The 12388-nt window shown below is 39.8% G+C and overlaps 1 protein-coding gene across 1 annotated transcript in view; it reads right to left on the bottom strand.

Moving 5' to 3' along the window:
- The window catches only part of MCC (MCC, WNT signaling pathway regulator), a 466526-nt gene that overhangs the window by 316615 nt on the left and 137523 nt on the right, over positions 1–12388 (bottom strand). The window lies entirely within an intron of this gene.

The raw sequence follows: 12388 nt of genomic DNA on the forward strand, positions 1-12388 counted from the left end.
CCCCCAAGAAAAAGTCAATGATCTCAGATTCCTTAATGGGCAGAGAGAACAGGTAGATCTCCTTCAGGGACTTGATCTTCATGTCCTTGACCAAGCTGCCCAGCTCGGTGACGGGCATCCACTCCTTATCCTCGGCCTTGCCTCCGCGAGCTCCGCGGCCTCGGCCGGCCCCGTTCACGGCCGCGACCCCGGCCCCGGATGCCTCTGCTGAAACCTCTGCGGAAGCCACCGCGGTTCCCCATCCCAGGGCCACCAGGGCCTCCGGGACCCCCCCCCCCCCCCACCTCCGCTGCACCGGCATCATCCACCACTTGGTGTTTTCTCGGAGAAGAGGAGGATGTACTCTTACCTAAAGGAAGCTAGGGGGTATTTTCCAGTTAGGGATAGCAATGAAGTTGAGTTCTGGGCAATAAAATATGAACAGAAATGATAAGTATCACTGCTGGGCCTTGCTTATAAAGCCCCGCAGTGTGTGATTCTCCATGCCCTTTGCCTTCTGGCCTGGTTCAGATGGGAATGGTACCCTTGGAAGCCATGTGGTACAGATGGTGGAGCCACAAGGTAGATGCAAGATGCCTGGATTCCAGAACCATCACTTGTAGAAGAGCTGTCTGCTCATCCTAAGTACCCTATTTTGACCTAGTGTGATTAGAAAAGAAACTTTTTTTTTGTACATGTTTTTTATTTCATAGATTTTGGGGGAAGAGGTGGTGTCTGGTTACATGAACAAGTTACTTAGTGGTGATTTCTAAGATTTTGGTGCACCCATCACCTGAACAGTGTACGCTGTGCCCAATGTGTAGTCTTTTATCCCTCACCCCCCACCCACACTTTCCCCCAAGTCCCCAGAGTCCACTGTGTCACTCTTATGCCTTTGTGTCCTCATAGCTTAGCTCCCACTTATGAGTGAGAACATATGATGTTTGGTTTTCCATTCCTGAGTTACTTCACTTAGAATAATGGTCTCCAATTCCATCCAGGTTGCTGTGAATGCCATTATTTTGTTCCTTTTTATGGCTGAGTAGTATTCCATGATGTATATATACCACATTTTCTTTATCCAGTCATTGATGGGCATTTGGGCTGGTTCCATGTTTTTGCAGTTGCAAATTATGCTGGTATAAACATGTGTGTGCAAGTATCTTTTTCATATAATGACACTTCCCTCTGGGTAGATACCCAGGAGTGGGATTGCTGGATCAAATGGTAGATCTACTTTTAGTTTTTTAAGGAACTTCTATTGTGTTTGATTCACCACATATTTTCGGTTTGTTGATTAGAGCAGCTAGTATTGCCTTAACTATTACAGATGATTAGAAGGTAATAAAATATGCTAATAGTTATAATACAAATGGGAAAGTATAATGAAAAAGTAGAACTAAAGGATATCTAACCCAGTCCATCTGGAGATGACTGGGGAATGTTCAGGGACAGCTTCCTGGAGGAGAAAGCCTGATGCTTCAGTTGTCACTCTTTCCAGAAAAAAAATAGATTTCGGGTAAAGCCTGCTTCCTTGTGTTGTTCACTTCTGAAAGAAGTGTCTTGTGGGTGCATCTGGTTGGTGAAGCCTAGGCTGCATGCCTTTAGCCGCAAGGAAAGCTGGGTAAATGTGTTTTCTGGTTTTACTTTAGAGAGGTAGTATTGATAAGGTGAGACATTTCCTAAACAGAGAAGGGTGCTCAAAAGGCCTAGGCAGCCAGAACACAAACAATGGTCTATGCACAGGACGTGTACTAGGTCCTGGGGATATAGCAGTAAGCATGATAAATTGTAGTCCCTGGCCGGGCGCGGTGGCTCAAGCCTGTAATCCCAGCACTTTGGGAGGCCGAGACGGGCGGATCACGAGGTCAGGAGATCGAGACCATCCTGGCTGACACGGTGAAACCCCGTCTCTACTAAAAAATCCAAAAAGCTAGCCGGGCGAGGTGGCGGGCGCCTGTAGTCCCAGCTACTCGGGAGGCTGAGGCAGGAGAATGGCGTGAACCCGGGAGGCGGAGCTTGCAGTGAGCCAAGATCACGCCACTGCACTCCAACCTGGGCGGCAGAGCGAGACTCCGTCTCAAAAAAAAAAAAAATTGTAGTCCCTGCCTGCAAAGATCTCATCCTGGTGGATCTTTAATACATGGCTTTTAATGACAAAAAAGGGACACAAAACGATCCAGTTTGTACTATAAAATGAGAACATATACAGATTACTCTATGATTTACTTGAGAATAATTACATATGGAAAACCGTTTGTAATTATTTTTGTGTACAGTGAGTTCTGATATGAATGTCCAGTCTTCTCTTATCAGGTATTGATGAATTTAATCAACGTGAATAGGAAAACTGTCTTCAGATGGTTTCCCCCTACTGTTCTGGCTCTGCTGATCCTCTCCAGTTGGTCTAACCCAATATTCTCTTTATACAGTGCCTTTATAGCTGGGACGCATCGACTGCTTTGTATCAAAGCAGGCAATTCTGTCACTATGTTTGCAATTGCTCCAAGTTTATTTTAATGTTAAAGTCTATTGATTGTATTGCAAGGGAGGTTTTGCTTTCCTTAACATAGACTGCCAAATGCCTGCTCTCCCTCCCCGTTTCTCTGAACACTGTCTGTTATCTGCCTAAATGCCTCAGGGCCTCTGTTCTGGTTCCAGCAACATGTGGCAAGACTAACGGAGGTCAGAGTTGAAAAGTGGAGCCCCCACATTGGACTGAGTCACAGACGGACTTATATCTCATACGTGAGACAGACAGAGGGCTGGGCCTTGACTTGTATGTTCACCACAGTACTCTCAGCACCGTGCACATGGCCTGTGACATATCTAGCATTTAATAAACATTTAGTAAACATCGACTGCTGAATTATCCATGGTTGTAGTACCCTACAGTTTCACTTTTTAACCTGGAAATACAACATGGAAATTACTTTAAGTAAAAATTATACACTTAAATTTTTTCTTTATGCAAACATGAAGCCTCATTCTCAAATAGGAAAATATAACAGTTCTGAGGTGGAGCAAGATGGCTGAATAGAAGCCTCCACCGATTATCCCCCTGTGCAGGTACACCAAATTTTAACAACTACCTACACATAAAAAAGCACCATCATAAGAATTAACAATCAGGTAAGCAATCACAGTACCTGGTTTTAACTCCCTCTCACTGAAAGAGGCACTCAAGACGATAGGAAAGACAGTCTTGAATCACCAACGCCACTCCTCCCCTACTCTCCAGCAGTGGTTATGTACCACAGAGAATCTGTGCTCATGGGAGAGGGAAAGCACAGCAAGTGGGGGACTTGGCATTGAACTCAGTGCAACCCCATCACAGCAGGGAGCCAACCTGTGCTGGGCTCAGCCATTGCCCACCCAGGAAGGGAACATTTGGATCAGTCCTAGCCAGAGAGGAATTGCCCATTCCAGCAGTCCGAACTTGAGTTTCTCAGCAAGCCTTGCCACCGTGGGCTAACATGCTCTGGGGTTCTAGGTAAACTTGAAAGGCAGTCTAGGACACGAAGACTGCAATTCTTCCTAAGCAGATCCTAGTGCTTGGCTGGGCTTAGAGCCAGTGGACTAGGGCAGCACATGACCTAGTGAGACATCACCCAGGGTGGCTAAGAGAGGGCTTGTGTTACCCCACCTCAATAACCCCAGGCATCACAGCTTGCAGCAAAGCAAGTGACTTGTTCCTTCTGTTTGAGGAGAGAGAAGGGTAAAGAGGATTTGGTCTTGCATCTTGGAAACCAGCTCAGCCATAACAGGACAGGGCACCAGGCAGAGTCATGAGGCCCCCATTCTAAGCTCTAGCTTCCAGACTTTTCTAGACATACCCTGGACAAGAAAGGAACCTTCTGCCTTGAAGGAAAAGACCCATTTCTGGCAGGATTCATCACCTTCTGACTGAAGAGTCATTGGGCCCCGAATAATCAGCAGTAGTAGCCAGGCTGTACTTGCTGTGGGCCTTAGGTGAGACTCAGAGCTATGCCAGTTTCAGGTGAGACCTAGCACATTCCTACCTGTGGTGTCTACAGTGAAAGACTCCTTGTATTTGAGAAAAGCAGAGGGGAAAGTAAAGAGGACTCTGTCTTGCACCTTAGGTACCAGGTCAGCCACAGTGGGGCAGAGCAACAAGCAGGCTCTTGGACAGCATTTCTGGACCTGCCCTGGGCCAGAGGGGAGCGTATTGCCCTGAAAGTGAGTCCCAGGCCTCACAGCATTCACCAAAAGCTGACTGAAGAGCCTTTGCGCTTTAAGGGAACATTGACGGTGGCCTGGCAGAACTCACCATGGGTCAGTGGTGGTGGCCACTGAGAGAGGCTCCTCTGCCTGTGGAAAGGGGAAGAAAAAGCAGGAAGAACTTTGTCTTGTGGTTTGAGGGTCAGCACAGCCATAGTAGAGTAGAGCACCAGGTAGATTTTAAGGTTTTTTTACTCTAATCCCTGGCACCCAGACAGCATTTCTGACCTGCCCAGGGCCTGGGGGAACTCACTGCCCCGAAGGGAAGAACATAATCCTAGCTGGTTTCCCAAACTGCTGACTGTAAAGCCCTAGGGCCTTGAGTGAACATAGGCTGTAGCCACACAGTGGTTACAGTGGGCCTTGGGTGAGATCCAGTGCTGTGCTGACTTCAGGTCCAACTCAGTGTAGTCCTAGTGGTGGGAACCACAGGGGTGGTTGCATCACCACACTCCCAGTTCCATGTGGGTCAGCACAGTGAAGGAGAGGCTTTGTATGTTTGGGAGAAAGTATGGGAAAAGAACAAGAGTCTCTGCCCCGTAATCCAGAGAATTCTTCCAGATCTTATCCAAGACCACAAAGGTGGTATCTCTAAGAGTCTGAAAAATACACAGTATTATTGGGCTTGGTGCCCAAGTCTCTTTGGATACTGGAAGGCCTTCCCAAGAAGGACAGGCACAAACAAGCCCCGATTGTGAAGACTACAATAAATACCTAACTCTTCAATGCTCAGACACTGAATAACATCTACAAGCATTAATACCATCCAGGAAAACGTGTCTTCACCCAAATAACTAAATAAGCCATCAGGGACTAATCCTGGAGAAACAGAGATATATGACCTTCCAGACAGAGAATTCAAAATAACTGTTTTGAGGAAACTCAAAGAAATTCAAGATAACACAGAGAAGGAATTTAGAATTCTATCAGATAAAGTTAACAAAGAGACTGAAATAATTAAAAGGAATCAAGCAGAAATTCTAGAGTTAAAAAATGCAACTGACATACTGAAGAATGTATCAAACAGATCTCTCTCCCTGTGCTGAGCCACCTGGAGCTTGGGGAGGGGTGACACAAGCACAGTCAGAGGAGACAAAAGAAAAAAGAACAAAAAGCAATGAAGCATGCCTACAAGATCTAGAAAATAGCCTCAAAAGAGTAAATCTAAGAGGTATTGGCCTTAAAGAGGAGATAGAGACAGAGATAGGGGTAGAAAGTTTATTGAAAGGAGGTGGGGTACAGTGGCTCATGCCTATAATCCCAGCACTTTGGGAGGCCGAGGCAGGTGGATCACCTGAGGTCAGAAGTTCAAGACCAGCCTGGCCAACGTGGTGAAACTCCATCTCTACTAAAAATACAAAAAAAAAAAAAAAAAAAAATTAGCCAGGCATAGTGGTGGGCACCTGTAATCCCAGCTACTTAGGAGGCTGAGGCAGGAGAATTGCTTGAACCTGGGAGGTGGAGGTTGCAGCAAGCCAAGATCATGCCATTGTACTCCAGCCTGGGAAACAAGAGTGAAACTCTGTCTCAAAACAAAACAAAACAAACAAACAAACAAAAACCAACAAAAAGTTTATTGAAAGGGATAATATCAGAGAACTTCTCAAACCTAGAGAAAGATATCAACATTCAAGTATAAGAAGGTTATAGAACACCAAACAGATTTAACCCAAAGAAGACTACCTCAAGGCATCTAAAAATCAAACTCCCAAAGGTCAAGGATAAAGAAAGGATCATGAAAGAAACAAATAACATACAATGGAGTTTTAATACATCTGGAGGCAGACTTCTCAGTGTAAACCTTACAGGCCAGGAGAGAGTGGCATGACATATTTAAAGTGCTGAAGGAAAAAAAAAAAAAACCCTTTTACACTAGAATAATATATCTGCTGAAAATATCCTTCAAACAAGAAGGAGAAATAAAGACCTTCACAGACAAACAGAATCTGAGGGATTTCATCAACATCAGACCTGTCCTATAAGAAATGCTAAAGGATATTCTTTAATCTGAAAGAAAAGGATATTAATGAGTAACAAGAGCTCATCTGAAGATATAAAACTGACTTTTAATGGTAAGCACACAGGAAAAGACGGAATATTATGATACTGTAATTGTGGTATGTAAACTACTCTTATAAGTAGAAAGACTAAATGATGAACCAATAAAAAATAATGACTACAACAACTTTTTAAGACATTGACAGTAAAATGAGACACAGAGAAAGAACAAAAAGTTAAAAACCAGGGGGAAGATGTTAAAGTGTAGAGTTTTTATTAGTTTTCTTTTTGTGATTTTTTTTGTTTATGCAATCAGTGTTAAGTTGTCATCAGTTAAAAATAATGGGTTATAAGATATTACTTACAAGCCTTGCAGTAACATCAAATCAAAAAATATACACCAAATACACAAAAAATAAAAAGCAAGAAATTAAACCACATCACCAGAGAAAATTACCTTCACTAAAAGGAAGACAGAAAAGAAGCAAAATAGGAAGAGAAGACCACAAAACAATCAGAAAACAAATAACAAAATGGCAAGAGTAAGTCCTTACTTACCAATAATAACATTAAATGTAAATGGACTAAACTCTGTAATAAAAAGACAGAGTGCCTAAATGGATAAAAAAGCAAGACCAAATGACCTGTTGCCTACAAGAAACACACTTTACCTATAAAGATACACACAGCTGAAAATAAAGGGATGAAAAAAGATATTCCATGCCAATGGAAGCCAAATAGTAGCTATACTTTTATCAGACAAAATAGATTTCAAGAAAAAAACTATAAAAAGAGACAGTAAGCTCATTATATAATGATAAAGGGGTCAATTCAGCAAGAGGATATAACAATTGTAATTATGCACCCAGCAATGAAGCACCCAGATATATAAAGTAAATATTATTAGAGCTAAAGAGAGAGAGAGAGAGAGAGAGAGAGAGAGAGAGATATCTCAATGTCATAATTGCTTGAGACTTTAACACCCCATTTTCAGTGTTGGATGGATCTTCCAGATAGAAAATCAGCAAAGAAACGTTGGACTTAATCTGCATAATAGAGCAAATGGACCTAACAGATATTTACAGAACATTTCTTCAAGGTCTGTAGGATACACATTTTTCTCTTCAGCACATAGATCATTCTCAAGAATAGAATATATTTTAGGTCACAAAGCAAAAGTATTAAAACATTCCAAAAACTGAAATAATATCAAGCATCTTCTCCAACCACAAAGGAATAAAACTGGAAATCAACAACAAGAAGAATTTTGAAAATCATACAAACACATGGAAATTAAACAATATGCTCCTGAATGACCAGTGGGCCAATGAAGAAAATAAGAAATGGATAAATTTCTCAAAACAAATGGTAATGGACACACAACATTCCAAAATCTATGGGATACAGTGAAAGCAGTACTGAGGGAAGTTTATACCTACCAATGCCTACATCAAAAAGTAGAAAAACAAATAAACAACCTAATGGTGCATCTCAAAGAACTGGAAAAGTTAGAGCAAATCAAACCCAAAATTTGTAGGAAAAAATAATTACAAAGATCAGGGCAGAAATAAATAAAATTGAAATAAAACAATACAAAAGAACAATAAAGCAGAAAGCTGGGTTTTTGAAAAGATAAATAAAATTGACAAACCTTTAGCCAGACTAATAAAAAAAAGAGAAGACTCAAAGAAATAAAATCAGAGGTGAAAAAGGAAACATTACAACTGATACTGCAGAAATTCAAAGGGTCATTAGGTGGCTACTATGAGCAACTATGCCAATAACTTGGAAAACATAGAGGAAATGGATAAATTCCTAGACACATACCACTTACCAAGATTGAACCATGTAGCAATCCAAAACCTGAACAGACCAATAAAAAATAACGAGAGTGAAGCCATAATAAATGTCTTCCAGTAAAGAAATGCCGGGACTCAATGGTTTAACTGCTGAATTCTACCAAACATTTAAAGAACTAATGCCAATCCTACTCAAAGTGTTCAAAAAAATAGAGGACAGAACACTTCCATACTCATTCTATGAAGCCAGTATTATCCTGATACCAAACCCCGAAAAAGACACATAAAAAAATCCTATAGGCCAATATCCCTGATAAACACTGATGTAAAAATCCTCAACAAAATACTAGCAAATTGAATTCAACAACACATGATAAAGTTCATTCATCATGATGAAGTGGGATTTATCTTATGGAAGCAAGGATGGTTCAACATATATAAATCAATGTGGTACTCATATCAACTGAATGAAACACAAAAACAATATGATCACTTCAACTGATGCTGAAAAAGTATTTGGTAAAATTCAATATCCCTTCATGATAAAAATCCTCAAAAAACTGAGTATAGAAGGGATATACCTAAACATAATAAAAGCTAAATGTGGCAGACCCACAGCTAGTATCATACTAAATGGGGAAAAATTGAAAGTGTTTTCTTGAAAATCTGGAACATGACAAGGATGCCCCGTTTCACCACTGTTATTCAGCATAGTACTGGAAGTCCTAGCTACAGCAATCGACAAGAGAAAGATATAAAGGGCATCCAACTGGAAAAGAAGTCAAATTATCCTAGTTTACATAGAATATTATCTTATATTTGAAAAAACCTAGACTCCACCAAAAAGCTATTAGAACTGATAGAAAAATCCAGTGAAGTTGCAGGCTACAAAATCAACATACAAAAATCAGTAGCAATTTCTATATGCCAATAGTGAGCAATCCGAATAAAAATTTAAAAAATAATCCCAAGTACAATAGTTATAAATAAAATTAAATATCTAGAAACAAATTTAACTGAAGAAGTAAAAGATATCTATAATGAAAACTATAAAACACTGATGAAAGAAATTGAAGAGAACCCCCCCAAAAATGGAAAGATAATCCAGGTTCATGGACTGGAAGAACTAATATTGTTAAAATGTCCATACTACCCAAAGCAATCTACAGATTCAATGCAATCCCTTTCAAAATACCAATGACATTCCTCACAGAAATAGAAAAAACAAACCTAAAATGTATGTGAAACCACAAAAGATCCTGAACAGCCAAAGCTATCCTGAGGAGCAAAGAGAACAAAACTGGAGGAATCACAATACCTGACTTCAAATTACACTACAGAGCTAAGTAACCAAACAGCATGCTACTAACATAAAAATAGACATATAGGCCAGTGGAACAGAATAGAGAACCCAGAAACAAGTCCACACACTTACAGTGAACTCATTTTTGACAAAGGTGTCAAAAACATACATTAAGGAAGAGAGTCTCTTCAATAAATTGTGTTGAGAAAACTGGTATCTTATTCAGAAGAATAAAACTAGACCCCTATCTCTCACCATATACAAAAATCAAAATAGATTAAAGAGTTAAATCTAAGATTTCAAACTATGAAACTACAACAAGAAAACATTTGGGAAACTCTCCAGAACATTGGTCTGGGCAAAAATTTCTTGAGTAATACCCCACAAGCACAGGCAACAAAAGCAAAATTGGACAAATGAGATTGCATCAAGTTAAAGAGCTTCTGCACAGCAAACAATCAACAAAGTGAAGAGACAACCCAGAGAATGGAGAAAATACCTGCAAACTCCCCATTTGACAAGAGAAGAGTAACCAGAATATATAAGGATCTCAAACAACTCTATAGGAAAAAAAAATCCGATAATCTGATTTTAAAATGGGCAAAGAATATGAATAGAGATTTCTTAAAAGAAGACATAAATAGCTAACAGGCATATGAAAAGGTGCTCAACATCATTGATCATCAGAGCAATGAAGATCAAAACTACAATGAGATATCATCTCACCCCAGTTAAAGTGGATTTTATCCACAAGACAGGCAATAATAAACACTAGTGAGGATATAGAGAAAAGGGAACCCTCACATACTGTTGGTGGGAATGTAAATTTGTGCAACCACTATGGAGAACCATTTGGAGGTTTTTCAAAAACCTAAAAATAGAGTGATCATAGGATCCTGCAGTCCCACTGCTGGGTATATATCCAAAAGAAAGGAAATCAGTATATTGAAAGGATATCTGCACTCCCATGTTTATTGCAGCACTATTCACAATAACCAAGGTTTACAAGCAACTTATGTGTTTATCGATAGATGAATGGATGAAGAGAATGTGGTACATATATGCAGTGCAGTGTTATTCAGCCATAAAAAAGAATGAGATCCTGTTATTTGCAACAACATGGATGGAACTGGAGGTCATTATGTTAAATGAAATAAGCCAGGCACAGAAAGACAAATTTCACATGTTCTCACTTATTTGTAGGAGCTAAAAATTAAAACAATTGAACTCATGGAGATAGAGAGTAAGGATGGTTACCAGAAGCTGGAAAGGGTAGTGGGGGATGTAGAGGGAAAGTGGGGATGGTTAATGCATACAAAAAAATAGAAAGAATGAATAAGACCTACTATTTTCTAGCACAATGGGGGACTGTACTCAATAATTTAATTGTGCATTTAAAAATGATGAAAAGAGTATAATTGGATTGTTTGTGACACAAAGGATACATGCTTGAAGGGATGAATACCCCTTTTACCATGATGTGATTATTATGTACTGCATGCCTGTATCAAAGTATTTCGTGTACCCCATAAATATATATACCTAAATGTACCCAAAATTTTTTAAAAATACAACTGTTCTGGGGTAAGACAGTCAAAGAATGCTTCATTTTAAATTTATTATGCCATATTAACAGGCCTAAACCCAGTTTCTGGCAGAATCTCTTAATTAGGTTAGCCAAACTCTATATTAATCAGCAAGATTAAAAGGCCTTCATATTATCACCACAACAATTTTTGCTGAAGTGATACTGAAAATCTCAGATCTTCTGCTATGGAGCCAAAATCAGTCATAATGGCATCCATATAAAGGGGAAGTGGACTTTTTAAAAAACTGTAGTAGACTGTTCCCATTACTCTCTTTTAATCTGTCTTCATGTTAAATTTTTTCTCAATAAAAACCAACATTCATGAGACAAAAACTAGTCATTTAATTGTGATGATGTCACTGAAAAACTTTGAAAATGTAGGTCTGGTAACCTCTTCCTTTTGCCCTTTGAAGCATGATGGTACCTGATGGCTCATATGCAGCCTCTTGACAGCCTGTGTTCACCTCCTTATGAACCTCAAATTGGTTCCTGTGCTACAGGAAAAAAAAAAAAAAAAAAAAAGGCTTACTATCTTCCCATATTTTTTTCTCTTCCCTCCCTTTCTCCTGTCTTCCCATCCTTTCTGCTTGCCTGCCCTACAACAGATTTTGAGAATTCACTAAGTAATAGATTCTACAAGAAATACTAGAAATATTAATTCAAAGCTAAGACAAAAATCTTTGCTGTAAAGAGCTCACCATCTGGTGGAAGGGCAGAAAGTTCTAAGACTTTTCTGAAGCATTCAAATTATTTCTTTTTTTTTCCTCCTGCATCAGCACTGGGGGACAGTGGGAGAAAGGGTTCATGAATGCACTCTCTCAAATTTCACTTTCATCAAATCTATAGTGAGAGATGAGGAAGGGGCTCCTTTTTCCTCTCGACATTTGAATCGGTATTTGTGTATTAACATGAATGTTCTTTCCTTAATGTTCAAGTTATTCTTCATCAGAAGAAACTGTGTAAATACATCATCAGGTTACAACCCTCAACTCCTGCTTAATGTTTCTCTTTTAAGAGTACTATAAGTGAAAGAAAAATTAAGAATATAATTTTAATATGATTTGGGTTTTGTCTGACATCTGCACATTAGGTCAATGGTCTCATGAGCCCTCTTGTAACATGACTTTTCATATGCCTGTTCCCCACAGGGATATGGCTCTGATTTCTTCTCCTGGACATGGACACCATTGTGTCAATGTCTCCTGGCTCACGAGGTTCCAGCCAGACTGACTTTCTGAGGGTAAACCATGGGATTCTTAACATTGATCAGTCTACACATGGTTAGACTCCCTATACCAGTCTGTACTGGTCACTTAGCAAAGTGCACGAGGCACTTGAGACATGTTGTGGTATTTTTATTCTTAGCTGACCATATGAAGATAGATACCTATCACCTGACATAGCCACCTGCACAGGACTGTTTTCTACAATAACTAGAGTGGACAATGGAGAATTCTTCAATCATTTTTCTTTTCAGGA

Source organism: Theropithecus gelada, chromosome 6 (genome assembly GCF_003255815.1).
Source record: "Theropithecus gelada isolate Dixy chromosome 6, Tgel_1.0, whole genome shotgun sequence".
In the NCBI taxonomy this organism is placed as follows: Eukaryota; Metazoa; Chordata; class Mammalia; order Primates; family Cercopithecidae; genus Theropithecus; species Theropithecus gelada.